The 20982-nt window shown below is 39.3% G+C and overlaps 1 protein-coding gene across 4 annotated transcripts in view; it reads right to left on the bottom strand.

Annotated features, from left to right (window-relative positions):
- TBC1D19 (TBC1 domain family member 19) overlaps positions 1 to 20982 on the bottom strand; it is a 111884-nt gene that overhangs the window by 88146 nt on the left and 2756 nt on the right. The window lies entirely within an intron of this gene.

The raw sequence follows: 20982 nt of genomic DNA, 5'->3' as shown, positions 1-20982 counted from the left end.
AGGGTGTGTGCGCTCACCAGAAAGACAGAGAGACAGAAAGTGAGAAATCAATCACCCCCCACCCAGGGGAGATGTCCACGCCGCAATCCCTTCTCCTCCATTCTCCTCAGGATCTTGGGCACACACGCACACATGCCCGGGGTGAGTTTAAGCCACCGGGTCTGGGAGTCAAACCAGGGTCAACTACATGGGAGTTCAGCGACATAGCCATTACACTAACTGCTGGTCTCCCCAACTCGATTTTATTAGAATCTTCTTGAGAAGTTCTTATTTTGAAGAGTTTGGATTTCTGATTTTTAATTCTGAGTTTCATCTGACTTCTTCTTGAAGCATAATTACCTTCTCTTAACTGCTCTAAGTTTTCTTGATCTGCTGCTTCTGCCTGTAAAAACAGACTGACTTCTTTTAATTTTTCTACTATATCCTGTCTTGCTCTTCCTTCATCTCCCACTTATACTGTTCTATTTGAACCTGTTCTACCTGAGCATGTTCTACTAAATTTATTTCCACATGACTCTTGAGGCTTACTACTTTTTGTTCCAACTTCAGTTCTCTCTTCTTCAGTTTTACACATTCTTTCTGTATTGTTTTGAAAGATGATGAGTCCCGCTGAAGTTTTGCTGGAAGATCATCAATCTTATGTTTTAGCACATTAAATTGAATATCCACTTCAAGTAGATTAGCTTTTTAATCTTAGAGACTAATTCCTCCATTTTCATATTCATTTAACTTCTTGATTTTTCCAAGAGTTTCTTAAATCCAGTTAACCTTTTGTAATTCACCATTTTTCTTTATTTCTTGATCTGAATTATATTCCAGAGATTTTTTTAACTCTTTGTTTAACTGTTTCTTTTCATCCTCAGTTGTCTTTTCTCTTCGAGCTTTTGTAATCTCACTTCGTTTCCAAATATGTATTTTATTTTACAATAAAAAGCTTCAAAGTGGAAAAAAAATATGTTCCCCAATCTACTCCTTCCTCCCATTTTAAAGTTCTATTTGGTCTAAGTCTTCATCATTTCTCGTTTGGCTTATAACATCGTCTGAACTGGATGTCTTAGGAACTTAAATTGCAATCAACACCTCACTTGATATTGCCCTTATTCTATTTCTTTTCTTCTTTCTTAGCACTTATTACTTCCTAATATATGGTAATATGATTAACTTATTTACTATGCTTATTGGTTCATTGGTATCCACTAGGGCAGACATCTTTGTCTTTCTGTGTTGTATACCAAGTACCTAGAATACTTTCATACAGCAGGTGCTCAATAAAAATGTATTGAATGAATAAACATTTCTTCCTTTCCATTCTATCACACAGTGTTTCCTTCCAAAACTACAATCCTTTCCTGGCTTCGGCTTTCTACGGTAGACATAGAAGTCTACATTTTCCAAGCCAGCTACTTGGGCCTTCACAATAGAGATCCAGCTTACCTGTACAAATTCATCTCCTGTTCCTGCTCCACCAAGCTAATATCACCCTCTCCTTTTTCACACTTCCCACACACACTATGCCCTACTCTCTGGTCACAGCAAACTCTAGTCGCTGCTGCCCCAACTGTCAAGTTCTCCAAGTTCTTGTGGTCATGTTTCTTCAGATGAAGCGCTCTCTTACCACTTGGCACAGACCTACTCGCTTCCAAGACATCCCTCAAATATCACCTCCTGTGTCAACCCCATCCAGCAAAGACAGGACATTATGTTCCTCTGGTATAACAGTGCCAGATTACAATGGCACTTAATCAGTTCACCTATTTATCTGACTAGGCTATAAATCTAAGGGCAAGGACCAAGAGCTCATTTTTACACCCCAGCTATTGCCTTGACACTAATATTGCCAAATTGGTCAAAATTATACTGACCAAGTCATGGTCTATCCTTTTCAACCAATTTTCTCCCCAAATGAACAAAGAACTTAATAAATTTATTTTTAACTGAAGAGACTGGTTTCCAGTCTGTCATTTCTAGGAAAGATTTTAAAAGCTGCAAAAAGTCTGTGCATTATTAAAAGCATAAAGGCTAAAGGAAATAAGCTTTCTTATACTAGCCTATATTTGGAAATGATTCAGAGAGAGCACAATTTAAAGAATTTGAAGAGAAAAACCCAATTATTCTTTCTAAACGCTTTTAATACTTCTAGGTTGTTAGACCTCCTGGATATACTTTTTATACCGAAGGCAAACCAAAATCACTAACCATCTAAGGCAACTATGAAAATCTTCGGAAACTTGAGAACTGAAAGCAGAACAGTGACAAGGGGACAGCATGGCAAGGCACAGTGGTTCTCAAACATGATGTAGCTGCATGACCCTTTTTGCAAATGAAATCTGAATCCTATTAGGAGTTCTACAATAAAACACACATTGAGAATGATACTACTATGCAATGAGAACAATGAACCTTTTCTCATTGACTAATGTTATGATTAATGTTAAAAAGGTACAACTTAATTCTTTTTTTTTTTTTTGGAGAGATTTTCGCTATAGGGCGCGTGCGTTCGCCAGACAGACAGAGAGAGACATAGAGACAGAAAGCGAGAAATCACCCCCCAGGGGGGATGGTCACGCCGCAATCCCTTCTCCTCCATTCTCCTCTTGGGATCTTGGGCACGCACGCACACGCGCCCGGCGTGAGTTCTAAGCCACCAGGTCCGGGACGTGAACCACGGTCGACTACGTGGGAGTCCAGCGACATAGCCATTACGCTAACTGCTGGTTCCCGTGGTACAACTTAATTCTGATAGAGCACAATGTCCACTTTTTTTCTGCATTTTGTTTTGGTTGCTCAGTATAGAGAAAATCCTGAATCAGAGATGAGCCTGCATTTTAATAGCATTCTTGGCGATCTCAACACACTCCCAATTTAAGCTAATACAGGAAATTAAAAGAGAAATAGTTAAAAAAATTTTACTTTGAGGACAATTTTTAAAATTATTTATCAAAAATACAAAAATCAGATAGTTTCCGATACTTATAACCCTGCATAACATGGTATTGCTACCACACGACAATGTGTTTCTGACCTACTTGTCATACCAGACGTCTCAGTGTCCTGCCCTACACAGTGTACCACGAGAAAACATGCACAAGCCCACCTGAAAGACAAGCACAAAAGTACAGCCTTCCTCATGAATGCCCTATTGCATGCCATCACAAACCTATGAAGAGCGATTAAAGAAGCTTTTATTCAGGGATCTACCCAGAAAAAGTTAATTTGGAAGCACACTTGATCCTTAATCCATTTGAAAGTGTTGTTTCTTCATTTAATTTTTAAATCAATATTTTTAAATGGGGTCCAACTGTGGCAGCAATAACACAAGTGCCCTGCAAAGTTGGAAGCCACAAGGTCAACCCTGGGTTCAGATTCCCAGGTCAGCCCTAAAACATACAGTGTGCCGAAGATCCTAAGAAGGTAGAGAGCTAAGAAAAGAGAATTATGATATTAGAGTGTGTTCTCTCTGCTTCCTTCTCTCTCTTTCTCTCTCACACATATGAACTCTCTGTCATTGAAAAAATATTTATATATGTGTGTGTGTGAATAGACTTTTCAGAATCCTTGGATAGAACAATTTAGAAGCTATCTAGGACTAATAAAAGTAGGAATTTGACATAAAAATATTTGGAATTCTCTATCAATCTTATTTACTAACTTGATCAAGTCACCTAACCTCTCTGCATCTGTTTTCTTTTTTATTTAATAGTGAATATAATGACTAAGCTAAGTCATTGTAAGACTCAAAAAATGTCCAAGTTTTTTTAGGCTATCATGTCCGATGTAAGTTAAAGTTGTGTTATAGTAAATTTAAGATGGATCCAGATGGCAGCAGACCAAGTATTTGTAAAACATTGCTAGGGAAGGGGACAGAGGGAACTAAAGGCAGAAGTTTTCTAAAATACCTGCAATAAAAGTCAAGTTTAAAAAACAAATGCCTCTAGCTCACTATAAGATCTGGTGAAGCGTATGCTCAAAATACAACCTAGTGAGAAACTGTAATGTGCACTGATCGTGCTGCCCTGCGTTCATCCTTAACTCATTCATTTATGCTGATTCTGGCATCCTCCACCTTCCTGCACTCCTAAAACATCTGGCTACCCCACAGGAACACACACACAAATCCCATTTCTATTTCCACTAGAACAGTCTTAATGCAAAGCATTGGCCACTAGCAATCTTACATTTCTAATCTCGGTGAGTAAAGGAAACTAGAGAAGCAAAGCAGCTGAAGGAGCAGCTGGGCCAAAGATGCTGGGAGGTAAGCTGAGGCTAAATGTGAGAAGTAGAAGCCAAGGCATAGGAAAGTCTACAAAAAGGGTTCCAAGTACCCTATTTTTTTCTTTTTAAATTTTTATCTATTTGTTTTAGAGAGTTTTGCTATAGGGCACGTGTGCTCACCAGAGAGACAGAAAGCCAAAAATCACACCCCCGCCCCCGCAGGGGGATGACCACAAAACAATCCCTTGTCTTCTAGTCTCCTCTTGGGATTTTGGGCAAACACACACATGCACCTGGTGTGAGTTTTAAGCCACCGAGTTCAGGACTTGAACCGTGGTCAACTACGTGTGAGTCCAGCAACGTAACCATTACACCATCTGCTGGTCCCCAAGCATCCTTTAATTCCTTCTAACAAGGCCCCACCCTCTCCACTTCTCACTGTGCCATCATGCTAATATCATGGACTTCACCATTCTATGCCTGAAAGATGACAGAACCTGAGGGTTAGAGGGGACTACAGAGTTCTAGGCCATCAGCCGTTTAATGCCTAACTCTCATCTCCAAGAGATTTTCTGGCTTAGAAGCTCTAATTCAGAAGCTCCAAACTAGCTTTCTAGTTTAGAAAGTGCCTACAACCCTACCTTAGTTAGCCATCTTTGAACTGTCCCATTAGTAAATCTTCCTTAGTATGAGTTAAAAGTTAATCCGCTTAATATGTGCCCCACCACTCTCCAACCCCACCCTAGGGTCACAGAGAATAAACTTAAAGCCTTTTCTGTGACGGACCTTTGAATATTCCAGGATAGCTAATGTGTCTTCCTAGAAGCTCCTCTTCTCAAGGCCACATATAGTCCCAAGTTCTTCAAGTTCTCTTCATATAACCATCTTACCATTTCTGTCTGAGCAAGGTCCAGTCCACCTTGTCCTCTACAGATACAGCTTTCAGACTGACCTGTTTCACTCAGTTCCTCTAAACCAATGGTTCTTAAACTTCTCGCTCTCACTATTCTTCCTTTCTTAAAAATTACTGAGTAACCCAGAGCACTTTTCTTTACCAGGATTACACTTATTGATATTTACAGTATAAGAATGAAAACAAAAACAATTAAAAGTTAAAGCAAAAATATTTACGAGTATGGTGTTTCCTTTTTTTTTTTTTTTTGAGAGATTTTCACTGTAGGGCGCGTGCGCTCGCCAGACAGACAGAGAGAGACATAGAGACAGAAAGCGAGAAATCACCCCCCAGGGGGGATGGTCACGCCACAATCCCTTCTCCTCCATTCTCCTCTCGGGATCTTGGGCACGCACGCACACGCGCCCGGCGTGAGTTTTAAGCCACCGGGTCCGGGACACGAACCGCGGTCGACTACGTGGGAATCCAGCGACATAGCCATTACGCTAACTGCTGGTTTCCTTTCCTCAAAAAAACTAAGCACAGAATGTCTTATATAGTTTAGCAACTCCACTTCTGGGTACATACTCCAAAAACTGAAAGTAAGGACTCAGCCAGATACTCGGACATCGATGCTCACAGAAGCATTACTCGTAGTAGACAAGGGGTAGAAACAATGCAAGTGTCTATAGATGGATAAACAAACACAATGTTGGCTACACATAGCAATGCTACTGAGCCTTACAAAAGGACGAAAGTCGTGACACATTCTACACCGTGGATGAACCTTGAGGACATTTTGCTAAGGGAAATAAACTAGTCACAGACATAGTGCAGCACTGTCTTACATGAAGTACCTGGAGTAGTCACTTTCATAGATACAGGAAGTGTGGCTGCCAGAGGCTGAGGGGAGGACAGGACGGGGCTTACTATTCTGGGAGCATAGTTTCAGTCTGAGGTGATGAAAAAGTGTCGCAGGGGCAGAGCTGCACAACGTGGATCTATTGGGTTGTCAGGAAAGTCATGCATGTTTGCATAGAAAATACATCATGACTCTCCCAACAACCTAATGCTCCACCTGTACAGTGAATTGTATATTTAGTGGTTAAAATGATAAATTTTATAATATGTATATCTAACCACCATAAATGTTCAATTCATTTAAAAATAACAATAATGAGCCCACTATATATTAGCCTAAATATTTTTATTTAAAAAAAACTATTTTCAGAAACAAAAATAGTGAGAAAAGTATTATTTTATATTTTTGTAAATTTCTTTAATATCTCGGGACCAGCAGTTAGTGTAATGGCTATGTCACTGGACTCCCACATAGTCGACCATGGTTCGAGTCCTGGACCCAGTGGCTTAAACTCATGCCGGGTGCGTGTGCATGTGTGCCCAAGATCCCAGGAGGAGAATGGAGGAGAAGGGATTGCGGCGTGGCCATCCCCCCTGGGGGGGGTGATTTCTCACTTTCTGTCTCTCTGTCTCTCTCTGTCTGGCGAGCGCACGCACCCTATAGCAAAAAAAACTCTCCAAAAAAATAATTGCTTTGATATCTGGCTTAATAGTTGGATTATTAAATCTGTGACAGTATCAGTCTGTGACATTATGTTGTTCTGATGTACATGGGAAAAAATCTAGCTTTATTCACATGTGAAAATGGATATGGGGGGGGAGTATTTAATATCCTTTTCAAATAATTAGGGATATTCTCCTTTGACCATACATCGAAATTTGTCAAGTAGTCCTAGAGAGGTAAAGCATTAATGGGACAAAGAAATGTGGTATTATCTGTTGAACATAATTTTATAGTTTATCAACTGACTAAGGAGAAATGTTCACATGTTGGAATATTCACTTTGTAAGCTAAAGAATGTGACTGAATGTATAAAAGAAAATGAACTTTTAAGAAAGATTTGTTGTGATGTGGGATCTGAACAATACATTTTTTTATACTCTATAACATAAAAATGTCTTGATTTACATAAGGAACAATGAATTCTCATTGAAAAAAATGGGAGAAGAGAAGCAAAGCAATATGGGCTGAGTGGGCCAACCGAGCAAAGGCATGGCTATGGTCTTGCACGCTGTCAGTTTGTGAAATAGCAAAAGATCCAGTAGACGGTAAGAAGAAAAAAGTGGACGGTCAGCTGGTGGCATTGTGGTTCAAGGGGCTGGACTACACACAGTCAACTGTGCAGTTGGAGCTGCAGACCCAGCCACTCGGAAAACAAACAAACAAACAAACAAACAAAAAACACCACACTGGATGCATGTGTATGTGTCCAAAATCCCTGAAGGAGAATAGAGAAGAGACTGTGTGGCCATCCCTCCCTTTCTTTCTCACTTTCTTTCTGTCTCTCTCCTACTAGTGCTTATGCCCTCCAGCAAAGAAGAAAGGAAGGCAAGAAGGCCGGCAGGAAGAAAGGAAGGAAGAGAGGATGATCCCCTTAGGACAATAGTTAAGTGCAATGTATCAGAAGCCAGATCCCACAAGGTCAGCCTGGGTTTGAATTCCAGCCCCAACTGCTTGAAAAACATGCCAGGCATGTGCACATGTGTGCCCTAAATCCTGATGGGATGGAGAAGTGGAGGGAGAGGATTGCACTGTGGCCATGCCACATTGGGTATAGTAGCATGTGCACTCACTCTCTCATACCCTCTGGCAATTAAAAAAAAAAAGACTGCTATTAAAAAGGGATATAGGGGACCAGCAGTTAGCGTAATGACTATGTCGCTGGACTCCCATGTAGTCGACCATGGTTCGTGTCCCGGACCCGGTGGCTTAAAACTCATGCCGGGCGCATGCGTGTGTGTGCCCAAGATCCCTAGAGGAGAATGGAGGAGAAGGGATTGCGGCGTGGCCATCCCCCCTGGGAGTGATTTCTCGCTTTCTGTCTCTCTATCTCTGTCTGGCGAGCGCACGCGCCCTATAGCAAAAAAGCTCTCCATAAAAAAAATAAAATAAAAGGGATATAATGCCTTTTCCCACACCAGTTACTAAATATTCTTATCATTAGCTTAATTGTTTCAAAGTTTGGTTTAATTCTCTCAAGAGCCCAACACCACTATAAATGGGACGCTCAATTAAAATACGTTGTATTAGATAGCTCCATTTCTTCCTAATGCTTTTAGTTCCTTCTAAAACTGTAGACCAGACTTGTTTCTGTAATCCTAGCAGTCCCAGTGGACATGCATCATGGCCAGGAATAAGTTTTAGTTTCAAATTGTAAGTTTTGGCTCTGTGAAAGCTGACCATGCCTTGTACTCAATCCGTGTTGTATAATTACAGCCCTGCTCTGGTTTCTCTCACTTGAAGATGGATCCCTCATTGGCTTTCTTTTACTGACGTCCCCAAGTTGACCCATTTCTCTGCCAGCACTGGCTGTCTTATCCCTGTCCCTCCACCTCTTCTTAGCCTTCTTTCATGATAAACTTTATGCCTAAAACAGTCTTCAGTTCATGTTTGTCTGATCAATCTCTCTCTAGTTTCAGGTTGGTCTTACTTAATTCAAGAACTCTTTTTTAAAAGTAATTATTTATTTAATTTTATTTATTCATTCATTTATTTTTAATTTGACCAGAGAGAGAAACACACACGGGGAGGGGGGCAGAAAGTGAGCCACCAGGTCTGGGACTCAAACTATGGTTGGCCATGTGGGAATGTCCAGTGCTTTAACCACCATGCCACCTACTGGCCCCAATTCAAGAACTCTTATATGATCTTTTTGAAGTGACCCAGTGCTGGAGAAAACATGAAGAGGCTTAGCCTTTTTCCTTATGTAAAAGGAAATTGATATTCTAACACACAAAGCAAACCAATATTCTAATATTTATCTTATCCCTGAAGTATATACATTTTATGGAGCCAAGAATTTCCTTATTTGAAATCATATACACACATTTATTTCTTCATGGCCCTTACTTTCCAAGATTAAAAGACGTGGCGGTAATCCAAGTATACATGGATAAGGATGATACCACAAAGGCAGTCAGAGTCCCTGAATTATTAATGGCTGACCATGGTTCGAGTGCCAGATCTGGTACCTTGAGACTCACACTGGGTACATGTGCATGCGTGCCCAAAATCCCAAAAGGAAAATGGAGAAGGGACTGTGGCATGCCCATCCATCCCCCGGGGGGAGATTTCTCACTTTTTCTCTCTGTGTCTTTCCAGCAAGCACACATACCCTACAGCAAAAAAAAAAAAAAAAAAAAATCTCTCTAAAAAAAAGACAGACAATACAAAGTGCTAATCATGGCATGGGCCTTTCAATACCAATATTTTGTATGTATGTATACACACAGAGATATACAAAATACACACAGACATACAAAAATATACATGTTCTATATATTTAAGATATAATTTTTAAGTTTTTTCATAAAGGACACTAATATTAAGATGCTCTGGGGTTCTAGATTTACAACAACAACCTATTAGTTGTATTTTCCTTCTCTCTCCAAAGACTATCTTCTTTCAGGTTCCTTCCTTCTACAATTCTATTATTTATAATGACAATCAGAGAAACAAGACTTATTAAACACTTAATGGAGTGGAAATAACATTTCAGCTTTTACAGAACATCCATTTTAAATACAAATAATGCATGATAACACAAAATAATGCTGATCTAATGTTAGACACCAAATTTTGAAATAGTCTATCATCCCAGTGTCTAGAAGATGAGTAAGCAAATTCAATTTTAAGATGCAGGTTGAAAAGGCAAAAACAGACAAAATGAGATTATATCAAGCTAAAAAGCTTTTGTGCAGCAAAGGAAACAATCAACAGAGTAAAGAGACAACCTGCAGAATGGGAGAAAATATCTGCAAACTATTCATCAACAAAGATTTAGTACTCAGAATAGACAAGAAACTAAACCAACTCATCAACAAAAACCAAATTATCCAATTTAAATGGGTAAATGATCTGAACAGACATTTCTCAAAAGAAAAAATATAAATGTTTAACAAATATATGAAAGAATGCTCAATATCACTAACCATCAGAAAAATGCAAGTCAAAACCACAATGACATGTCATTTCCACCCCAGGTAGAATAGTTATTATAAAAAAAAACAAAAAATAACAACTGCTGGTGAGGATGAAGAGAATGGGGTATTCTTACCCACTTTTAAGTGGAATGTAAATTAGTACAGCCACTATGAAAAACAGTAGGTGGTTTCTCAAACAATTAAAAATAGAACTACCCTATGATCCAGCCATACGATTTACTGGGTATATACTCAAAGGAAAGAAAAACAGTATGCCAAAAAGCCATCTGCATGCCCATGTTTTTGCAGTACTATTCACAATAGCCAAGATACAACCTAAGTGTCTATCAACAGATGAGTAGATAAGGAAAATATGCCATATATACACAATGGAATATCATTTAGCCATTAAAAAACTGAGATCCTGTTATTCATAGCAACATGGATGAGCCTGGAAGAAATTATACTATGAATACCACACATTTATAAATACCATAAATTGTGAATCAGGCACAGAAAGATAAATACCACACATTTTCATTGACATGTGGCATGTGGTATTTTAAAAAGCTGACCACAGAATTAGAGAGTATAGTAGTGTAACTAGAGGTTGGAAAGGATGAAGGAAGATAGAGAACAGTTGGTTATTTTTTTTTTAAGCTGGTTAATGGATACAAAATTACAGTTAGATAGGAGGAATGACTTGTATTATTCTATGGCACAGCAGGGTGTCACTTAATGACAGGGATACATTCTGAGAAATGTGTCATTAAGTGATTTCATCATTGTGTGGACATCATGAAGTGCACTTGTACAAACCTGGATTGTATAGCCTACCACATGCTTAGGCTACAGGGTATATCCTATTGCTCTTAGGCTAGAAACCTGTACAACCTGTTACTGTTCTGAATACTGTAAGCAATTAAAACAAAATGGTAAGTATCTGTATATCTAAACATAAAACATCTAAATATAGAACAGGCACAGTAAAAAATACAATATAAAAGAAAAAATGGTACACCTACAGAGGACACTTACTAGGAATGGAGCTGGCAGGACTGGAAGTTGCTGAGGGTGAGTCAATGAGTGAGTGGTGAATGAATGTGAAGACCTAGGACAGTACTGTACATTACTGTAGCTTTTTAAAACACTGTATGCATAAGCTACACTAAATTTTTTAATTGTTTATTTATTCAGTAACAAATTAACTTTAGCTTACTGTAACATTTTAAATTTATAAATTTTAATATTTTTAACTTTTAAAATTTTATGTAAAAACACCTTAAAACACAAACAAAACACACTACGCAGCTGTACAAAAATTTTCTTTCATGTTTTCCTTTTTCTTCATTTCCAGAGGGTGCATGTGCTTGACAAAGAGAGACAGGGAGACAGAGAAAGAGAGAAAGCACCCTCAGTGGGGTTTGGCCATTTCTCCATCTTATCAGGATTTTGGGAGCACATGCCTGGCATGTTTCTCAAGGTGCAAGGAATAGGATTCGAACTGCAGTCAGTCATGTGGAACCTGGCTCCTTTAACCACTAGGCTAAGAGGTAAGTAGCTATAGCCCATTTTCTTTCTTTATATCCTTATTCTGTAAGTTTTCTTCTATTTAAGCAATTATTTATTTATTTATTTATTTATTTTACTTTTTAAATTCTTCTGTTAAAAACTAAGACAGAAACACACACATTAGCATAGGCCTATACAGGGTCAGAATCATAAATATCACTGTCTTCCACTTTCACATCTGTCCCACTGGAAGGTCTTCAGGGGCAATTACATCCTTGGAGGTGTCATCTCCTATGGTAACAATGCCTCCTGCTGGAATATATTCTGAAGGACCTGCCTGAGGCTCTCCTTGAGAAGTGTCATTCTTTTCAAAAAAGTACCCATCATGGTTTCCTTGGTTTACTTTTTCATCATAGATTTGCTTGTAAGCAGATAATACAGCACAAACACTTTTAAGTATAATCTCGGTGTTAGGGTCCAGGTTTTCAAACTTGTTAAGAAATTTGTTGAAATTTTCAAAAATTCTGCTAAATCTTTCCCTGTGAATTTTCTTGGAGGTTTTTTTCTTCTTCTATAGTATCCTTTTCTCTGTGTTTTCTTCAGCTACACATTCTCTTCTAGTTTCAACAATTCCTGACTAGCTGATTTTCAGGAACCACCACAAGGAACTCAATGTCATCCTTCTCTACACCTGCATTGTCTTCCATCTCAACCAAGCCTTTGTTGGCTTCTGCAACCTCCTCATCCTTGGCAAAATCCTTTGAAATCTTGAAGGAACTTCCTGAATGGCTTCTTTCAGTTGGCATTCAGAGACTCCTTCATGATCCCAAGCCCAGGCAAGGTTCTTGATGCAGTCTTAGGTATACATTAGCATCAGAGAACAAAATCTAAAAATCACTCATATTTGACTTTGAAATAGCCAATGTGATCTTATTTTTCTAATTACATATTGAGACTTTTCTATGTGTCAAGCACAATTCTAGAACCACTGCATACAGCAGTGAATAAATTAAAGTCATGCCTTCATGGAGATGGTAGCATTGTAAATACATAAATACTAGTCTCACAATCTCTTACCCAAAATCTAGGGACCAAATATGTTTTAGAATTCTTTTTTTTTTTTTCACATTTTAGAAAGGTTACTGATGCATATGATTTACATAATTTAATATTTCCATCAGGCTCTGGCAGTACTCTGTAATTATTATAACGTGAGCTAGCACTGCTCTGGGACCGAGTACAGCCAACTGACAAAACCGAGGCGGGCAGAAGATGCTGGTGGCAAGAAAATGCCTTCCTGATTAAATTTAAACAACATACACAAATAAAAACCTAGTTTAAAGTATATTGTAAAAGCTGATTGCATGCTTGCCTTTTAAGAGTTACCAGAATTCCTTTGTATGTCTGTGCTAATGTATACAACCAAAGGCGAAGTTGGCATCACATTTTTTCAAGTTAAAGACTACATTATTTTTAAAATATTTATAATTATACTACCTTAGAGTATAAATGTATAGCAATATAGATCTTTTTATTATACTTAAGAACCAGCCAAATATATGTATTTTAGTTTCTCATGTAATCGTCTCCTACCCTGCTTTATCTTCTTCTCTATTCCTTTGCTCAATTCCCTTCAAGACACTCTCTTGAGGTAATATCATAGATCCATAATCTTTTACAACAAAGTTTTTTTACAAGTGAACTGGTGGCAGGTCTGTCCTGACTTGAACTCATTTGGCAACAAAATCTGATCTGACCTGAACTAACATGAGACTATTTATAGCCCTTACTTATCACACTTAGTGTGAAAATTCACACATTTCCTGCAGTAATATAAATATACATATAATTACAAAGTACTGCCAGATCCTGGTAGGAATATCAAATTATGTAAAGAATATGCATCAGTTGTCTTTCTAAAATTAGAAAAATATATGAATACCAAAACATATATGGTCCCCAGGTATTGGATAAGGGATTATGAAGCTTATATGAAGGCAAAACTACTTCATTCACTGTTGTATCCAGTGGGTCTAGAATTATGCTTGACGAATAAAAAAGTCTCAATACATACTTGTTGAATATGTATTGATTAATAAATACGTATTAAATAAATGATTATTCACTTAATATAAGCAGAGTTAAAGTACAGAGAAACAAAAATATTTCTTCAAGGCAGTAGTCACAAAATGAGGTTATATCATATATAAATCTTAAATCTCTTATTTGCAATTCTGAAATACAAAAACCTTTGAAAACAAATGTCTTGTGAAAAGTTGAGAGTAAGGACAGAGTGACACATGAGGCAGAATAGGTGGAAGCCAGACCATGCAAACACTGTGGGTCTAATTAAGAACTTCTAACACTTGGGGCCAGTGGGTGGTGCAGTGGTTAAGGTGCTGACTCTCTCACATGGCTGACCGTGGTTTGAGTCCCGGACTTGGAGGCTTGAAACTCACACCTGGTGTATGTGTGTATATGTGCTCTAAATCCCAGGAGAAGAATGGAAGAGAAGGGATTGTGGCATGGGCATCCCTCCCCCCCGGGGGGGGTGATTTCTTACCTTCTCTCTCTGTATCTGTCTCTCTGGCAAGTGCACCGTACTCTATAACAAAAATCTCTCTCAAAAAATTGTTTTTCAAGTATTTTTCTGTGGGCAATGAGAAGCACCATGAGGTTTTAAGCAAAGAAAGAATACCTCATTTGGATTTTTCAAAGACTACTCAGGCTTCCTTTTAGAGACTAGTTACTACAGCTAGGCATCTTATCTTATTTAGTCTGTACAAAATGGAACATATTTCCAAGCTGGATGAGTTAGCTGGTGGCTGATCAGCACCCCTTCATGGAAGAACTAATAAAACTTGCCCTCCTCCCAAATCCCAAAAGGCGGAAGAGACTGGCTGTGAGAACAAGAATTAGAGTAACAGAAAGGGAAAATCTTGAGAGATGGCTACTGTAGCAATATTTTCTCTAGGATTACCAGCCTATTCTGAACATGAACAAGAGGCTGAGAATCAGGACAACTTCTAGTTGAAGGCTACTGAGGGCAGAAAGAGAAATAAGCAGAGCTTTGGCAGAAACACTGAAAGTCTAACACATGACCAGGAAATTTCCTTGAGAAATTTTTTGAATACTGGGAGTATGTGGAATGAAAGCTAAAAATAAGTATCTATCTACAGAAAAAAATCTTTCAAAAATAAAGATGAAATAAAGACATCATCGGAAAATAAAAACTGAGAAAATTGTCATCAGGAAACCTATACAAAAAGAAATACTGAAGAGTTTTTATGGTGGAAGAAAGACAATCCCAAAGGAAATAGGAAAATGCAGGAAGGAATGATGTAGGGAAAAAAAGAATAAAAATTATAAACAGAGACTAAATACTAACACTATAAAATAATTATAGCAAGATCTGATAGGATTTAAAATATACAGATCAGACCCATCCAGGAGCAACAGGGAGGCCCAAGCTGCTGGGCTTGAGCTCATCAAGGACCCTTACCCCGTCTGCAGTGGGGGAGGAGGGGCCACTCTGGTCTTGCTCCAGCTGTCAAGAACCAACACCTGGTTCCTGCAATCCTGGAGATAGACGATGGTAGGAACTGCTGCCCCAAGGGTGCTGACGTCGTTCTGCCCCTCGCCCGACCATGAGCAACAGGGAGGCCAAGCCGCTCAACCTGATCTCATCAGGGAGCTCGGCAGGCTGGGCAGGGGTCCCTCAGATGCACAAGCATAAAATGGGACGTTTCTACCACTTTATACTCTACCTATCCAGTCAGTCTCCAAACACACTGGGACCAGAACAGGAACCAAACACCTGAAGACAGGAGACTCAAAGAATTCTCTCTCCACAGCCCCACTAGCAGTAAAGAAGAGCCACCCTCCTCTGAAAACATGGACCCAAAACTCCTACTATGGACTCCACACTCCCTTTCACGGGACCGGAGGGAAACTGGCACAAAGGGAAAGGCACGAGCACACAGCTACAGAAATATACTCCAGAATAGTCAGAAGAATTGAGTATACTACTGGATGATTAAAAATAAAAGCAGAACCCCAAGAAGTAGGAAAAAACTAGGAAACACTTCTCCCACAAGGGAACATAACAACTCCTCACCAACAATGGTCAAAACCCAAGAAATCATAGAAACATCAGAAAAAGAATTCAGAGTATTCACTGTACCAAAACTTTATGGGATGTAAGAGAAAACAGATAATCGATTCCAGGAGATGAGAAAATCCTTCCATGACTAGAAGGAAGAACTCCATAAAGAGATAGACATGCTGAAAAGAATCAAACAAAACTTCTGGAGATAAAGAACACGATGCAGGACATCAAACCCTCCGTCAACAGCAGATTAGACCACACAGAAGAAAGAATGTCTGACCTTGAAGACAAAACCTCTGATTTAGTCCAAGCAACTACAAAGAATAAAAGAATAACCATTAAAAATCAGGACAACATACAGAAAATCCTAGACACCATTACAAGGCCAAATATCCACATGATTGGTATTCCAGAAGGCAGAGAGACCAGCAAAGGCATAGAAAATCTCTTTTACAATGTATCAGCTGAAAAACTTCCAAATTTAGAGAGGCATACAGACATCCAAACCCAGGAAATACTAAGGATGCTAAGTAGATATGACATAAGAAGATCCTCTTGGGAACCAGCAGTTAGCATAATGGCTGTGTTGCTGGACTCCCACATAGTCGACCGCGGTTCACATCCCGGATCCAGTGGCTTAAAACTCACGCCAGGTGCGTGTGCGTGTGTGCCCAAGATCCCGAGAGGAGAATGGAGGAGAAGGGATTGCAGCGTGACCATCCCCCCTGGGGGGTGATTTCTCACTCTGTCTCTATGTCTCTCTGTCTGTCTGGCGAGCGCACGCGTCCTATAGTGAAAATATCTCAAAAAAAAAAAAAGAAGAAGATCCTCTCCAAGACACATTATAGACAAATTAGCAAAAATCAAAGACAATATTCTAAAAATGACAAGAGAGAAACACCAAGTTACTTACAAACTTAGAAAGGTTACTCCGTTAGACTAACGTTGGACCCCTTAATTGAAATAATACAGACAAGGAAAGAATGAGAAGATGTATTTAAAAGGTGAATAATACAAACAACTTGATGACAACAAACGTGATAATGCAGATTAAGTGCAACAATTCCTTGAAATATAAGAACTACCAAGTGCACACAAGAAGAAATGGATCATCTGAGTAGCCCTGCATGTATTTTAAATAAAAAAAGAAATTGTTTTAATTGAAAGCATTCCCACAAAGAAAGCTCTAGACTCCAATGACTTTTCTGGAAATTCTACCAAGCATTTAGGGAAGAAAAATAAAATTCTACAAAAAATTCTTCCAGAAAATATGAGAGGAGCAAACATTTCCCAGCTCATTTTATAAGACCAGCATTATGATACCAAAACCAGACCGAGAAACAGTTACAGGAAAAACAAAACAACAACAACAACAAGAAATCCACAAACCAGTACCTTTCATGAATATAATTGCAACTTTTCAGGAAAACATTAGCAAGTTGAATTTTAAAATACATTAAAAGGACACTGCATCATAATAAAGTGGAATTTATCTCAGGAATGAGAAACTGGTGCAACATTTAAAGCCAATCAGTGTTATTCACCATGTCAACATAATAAAAGAAAAACGAAATCACATGAGCATCTATACAGATGCAAGGGAAGTATTCAACAAAATTAAACATCCATTCTTTTTTTTTTTTAAGAGAGATTTTTGTTATAGGGCATGTTCACTTGTCAGAGACAGAGGCAGAGACAGAAAGTAAGAAATTAGTCCCCAAGAGGATGGCCATGCTGTCATCGCCTCTCCTCCATCCTCCCCTTGAGATTTTGGACATGCATGCACATGTGCCCAGCTTGAGTTTTTTAATTTAAAAAAATATTATGTTTTTAAGGGAGAGATTTTTGCTATAGGGTGTGTGCACTTCCCGGAGAGACAGAAAGTGAGAAATCACCCCCCAGGGGAGATGGCCACTATGCAATCCCTTCTTTTCTTTTGTCCTCTCTGGATTTTGGGCACGCACCTTCATGAGTTGTAAGCCACCAGGGTTAAAACTGGGACTCAAACCACAGCTGACCATGTGGGAGTCCAGTAACATAACCATTATGCCATCTGCTGGTCCCCAAACAGCCATTCTTGATAAAAACTCTCAGAAAACCAAGAATAGAAAAGCGCTTTCTCTTGAGGCCAGCCAGTGGCATGGTGGTTAAGGTGGTTGGATCCCACATGGCCCATCTCCCCATGAGTCCCAGACTCAGTGGCTTGAAAAACATGCTGGTCATGTGTACGTGTCCCAAAAATTCAGAGAAAAGGATGGAGAAGGGGTTGTGCCATGGCCATCCCCCCTGAGGGGTGACTTCTCTCCCTCTCTCCCTCTCTCCTCTCTCCCTCTCTGGCGCCTCCCCCCTGAGGGGTGTCTTCTCTCCCTCTCTCCCTCTCTCCTCTCTCCCTCTCTCCTCTCCCTCTCTCCTTCTCTCCCTCTCTCCTCTCTCCTCTCTCCTTCCTCTCTCTCCCTCCAGCAAGTGTACATGCCCTATAGTAAAATTGTTGTTTTTTTTTTAAATAGTTTTCCCAGGACCAGCAGATGCCATAATGGTTACAATGCTGGAGTTCCACGTAGTTAACCATGGATTGAGTCCTAGCCCCGGTAGCTTGAAACACACTGGGCATGTGTGCATGCGTACCTAAGATCTCAGAAGGAGAATGGAGAAGAGATTGTGGTGTGGCCAACCCCCTTGTTGGGGGTGATGTCTCACTTTCTATCTCTCTCTGCCTCCCTGGAGTGTACACGTGCTCTATAGTAAAAATCTCTGTCTCAAACGAAAAGTTTTCCCAATGTGATAAAAAGCATCTCTACAACCTTGCCCTGGAGGTATTATCCAATACAATAAGGCAAGAAAAAGAAAGAGAAGTCATACAGATTAGAAATGAAGAATGGCAACTTTGTTTACATACGATATATGTACTAAGTAATCTACAAAAATGATACTGTAACTAATGAGTAAGTTTAGTGAGGTCTCAGGATACATGGTAAATCTGCCAGTATCTATTTTGTTTCTGTATGCTAACAATGAACAATGGGAAATGGACATGAGAAAAACATCGCCACTTATAATAGCAACAAAAATCACTTGACAACTTTTTGTCTAAGATGAAGTATAACAGCATCAAAGGACAAGACTACTGGCCCAAATCAGTCCTGTAGGAAGTAGCATACTGAACTGCAGTCCTGGAAGTCACAGGGACGGTGGTGAATTCAAACCCTGAGGCAACCCTGGCAGGAGGACTGGAAGGACCAGAGTGCTATTAAGACCCTGGTCAGAATGCCTACCTCTCTCCCTCCAAATCTCTCTTTCTCTCTCTCATGTACGCTCTCTCTTATGAACATACAAATCAATTTTTAAAAATACTTAAGAGGAAAATGTGTAAGATTTGTATACCAAAACTACAAAACAGTAAGAAAATAAAAAGAATAAATAAATGATGAGATAAGTTTTGTTCCTAAGCTCAGAAAACTCAGTATTATTGTCAGTGATCCCCAGGTTGATCTATAGATTCAACATAATCCCAGTACACACCCCAGCGAGTTGTAATTTAAGTAGATTATAAAAATGTGTATGGCTAAACAAAGAACTACAATGAACAAAACTATTTTTAAAAGGAGGAACACGGTGGACTAACTGCCTGAGTCCAGTGCTTACTATAAAGTTATAACAGGGCTAGCCCTGTGGCCTACTGGTTAAGGAAGCTGGACCCCACATAGTCTATGGCATGGTTCAAACCCTGACCCTGGCATCTAGGAAAATATGCCAGGTAGCGCATGTGTTTAATCATTTTTAAATGATTAAAAATCGTAACAGACTGGAGAAATGGAGGAGAAGGAGTTGAGATGTGAGTATATCCCACTGGGAATGCATTTTTCCCTATCCCTCTCTCTTTGTCTCTCTCTTTCTCTGCCAAGTGCTCATGTTCTCTGAAAACATAAAAAATGTTTGTTAAAGTTACAACAATCACTATCATATGGTATTGTGTGATGACAAAGTGCTCAGTGGAACAGAATTAAGAGCCTATGTCTGTGTATCTGTGTGTGTGTACATACATACATAAAATTGATTTTTACAAAAAGTGCCAAAGAAATTAGTGGAGAAATCAAAGGAAAAGGAAAGCCTTAACTTGACTCACATACAAAAAAAAAAAAAAAAAAAAAGAAAGAAAGAAAGAAAGAAAGAAAGAAAAGAAAGAAAAAGAAAAAGAAACTCAGAATGGATCACAGACCTAAACAGAAAAGCTAAACTACAAAAATTCTGGGGAAAAAAAAATAGATATATGAGAAGCTTTTATGAGACCTCAGGTTAGGCAAAGTTTTTTGGCAGTATGACACAAAAGCACAAATCAAAAAAAAAGAATTTATGTCATCAAAATTTAAAATGTTTGCTCTTTGAAAGACCTAATTAAGGGGACCAGGAGGTGGCATGGTGGTTAAGGCACTGGACTCCCACAGGGCAGACTGCAGTGCCAGCCCCAGACCCAGTGGCTTGCTTTCTCACTTTCTCTCTCTCTGGTCAAATTAAAATAATAATAATAATAAATAATAATTTTTTTAAAAAGACATCCTGTGTGGCACCAGCAGATAGCATAATGGCTATGTCGCTGGACTCCCATGTAGTCAACCTCCTGGACCCAGTGGCTTAAACTCAAGCCGGGTGCGTGTGCGTGCATGCCCAAGATCCCGAGAGGAGAATGGAGGAGAAGGGATTGTGGCATGGCCATCCCCCCTGGGGGTTGATTTCTCGCTTTCTATTTCTCTGTCTCTCTCTTTCTGGCAAGCTCATGCACCCTATAGCAAAAAACCCTCAAAAAAAGGGGGGGGGGAGGAGCATCCTGTGTTAAAGACCCAGTTAAGAAAATAAAATGATCAAAACCAATATTTGATAATAAAAGACTTGTATAGTATGTAAAGAATCCTTATAACTCAACAATCAAATGGCAATACAGTTATTTTAAATGGAAAAAAAAAACTGAGCAGACTACTTCACCAAAGATATATAAGTACACGAGAAAATATTCAGATAATCAGTCATAAGAAAATGCATAGGGAACCAGTAGTTAGCGTAATGGCTATGTCGCTGGACTCCCACGTAGTCGACTGCGGTTCGCGTCCCGGACCTGGTGGCTTAAAACACGCTGGGCACGTGTGTGTGTGCATGCCCAAGATCCCGAGAGGAGAATGGAGAAGGGATTGCGGCGTGGCCATCCCCCCTGGGGGGTGATTTATCACTTTCTGTCTCTCTGTCTCTCTCTGTCTGGCAAGCG

This window comes from Tupaia chinensis, unplaced genomic scaffold (genome assembly GCF_000334495.1).
Source record: "Tupaia chinensis unplaced genomic scaffold, TupChi_1.0 Scaffold000426_1, whole genome shotgun sequence".
In the NCBI taxonomy this organism is placed as follows: domain Eukaryota; kingdom Metazoa; phylum Chordata; class Mammalia; order Scandentia; family Tupaiidae; genus Tupaia; species Tupaia belangeri.
Note: the sequence above shows the minus strand (reverse complement) of the source record. Positions and strands in the feature narration are given on the sequence as shown.